Source organism: Nicotiana attenuata, chromosome 7 (genome assembly GCF_001879085.1).
Source record: "Nicotiana attenuata strain UT chromosome 7, NIATTr2, whole genome shotgun sequence".
In the NCBI taxonomy this organism is placed as follows: domain Eukaryota; kingdom Viridiplantae; phylum Streptophyta; class Magnoliopsida; order Solanales; family Solanaceae; genus Nicotiana; species Nicotiana attenuata.
Window position 1 is genome coordinate 98,337,301 of NC_031995.1, and position 1,248 is coordinate 98,338,548.

The following is a 1,248-nucleotide window of genomic DNA, read 5'->3' on the forward strand; positions in this document are numbered from 1 at the left end:
TAAACAGTTGAAAATGTTGGTGTTACCTTCGAAAATGGTATTGACAATTATATTTGATTTTGTGGTTCTAAAAATATGTGATTTATTTTACTGCTAGTTGTTCGGTAATAGATGCTAAATACAGTAAAGAGAATAAGAATATGCAAACCAAAGCTATCGCGAAACTAGCCTCGAGTTGGCCGGAACAAGGATTCGAGGTAGTTAGGACAGTTAGCGATGAACAATTGATGAAGAAACAATGATAACGAAGGTCTCAAAGATAGCCTTTTGCAGTTAATAATGGACAATAATTGAAGAACAATAAATGAACAATGAATGAACAATGAAAGAATAAACAATAAAAATGTAGAATAATTGTTTAAGCAAAGAGAGCAGAGAATGTTGTCTTGTATTCAATGTATCGTGTCTTACAAAAATGACAAGGGTCCCCTTTATATAGGAGGGAGAATCCCACATTGGTGCATGCCTAATAAATGAAGAGGGAATGCTACTGGTATAGCTATATAACGGCTCAGTACAGACTTGTACTATTTCTTGCAGACTCTGTCAGTTCTAATCACATGCCCTCGGGAACTCCACCTTTCCATGACGGTCGTCGATTTTCATGCTCTGCCTAAGGTAAGCTATGATGATTTCCTTGATATACCCTCGTCGAGATGAGTGCTTCGAGCCTTAGACTACGCTTCGAGCCCATCGAGTTCGGGCTCAAAAACGCCATAGAAGCCTTACAATCGGTCTTTCCTGATTTTAACCGTATACAGATAGTCCCTGCGTTTCTTGAATGAAATAACAAGGAACGATTTTGAATTCTTCAACTCTTCAATGTCCCTTCGAGGCCTGAATTCTAAGCAAAGAGAACCTTCGGGCATTTGATTTTTCTGCTGAGATCAAGAGGGTGAAGGCCCTAGAGGAAGAATCGGCAGCTCTGCTTTTCTTCGATGATGGTTCACCAGTGGTTCGACTAGCAGCTCGGAGGATGATGAATATGAAGGCGAAGTCCCCTAGGGAGGAGGAGCCGTTGATGCTTTGGGGGTCGAGGGCCAAGCCGTTAAAGGCACAACTTCTGAGAGAGCTCCGTCTGGCCAAGTGACCCCGGCGGTAGGTTAGGTTTTTATTTCTTGTTCTTTGCATCGGGCTCCCCGTGAGAGTGTGTAAAATGTATCTTTGTACCATTATTTATAATAAAAAGGAACCCTTTGGTTTTCCCTTTATATAAATTCCCACTTGCTTGTGTCTTTGTTTATGTTT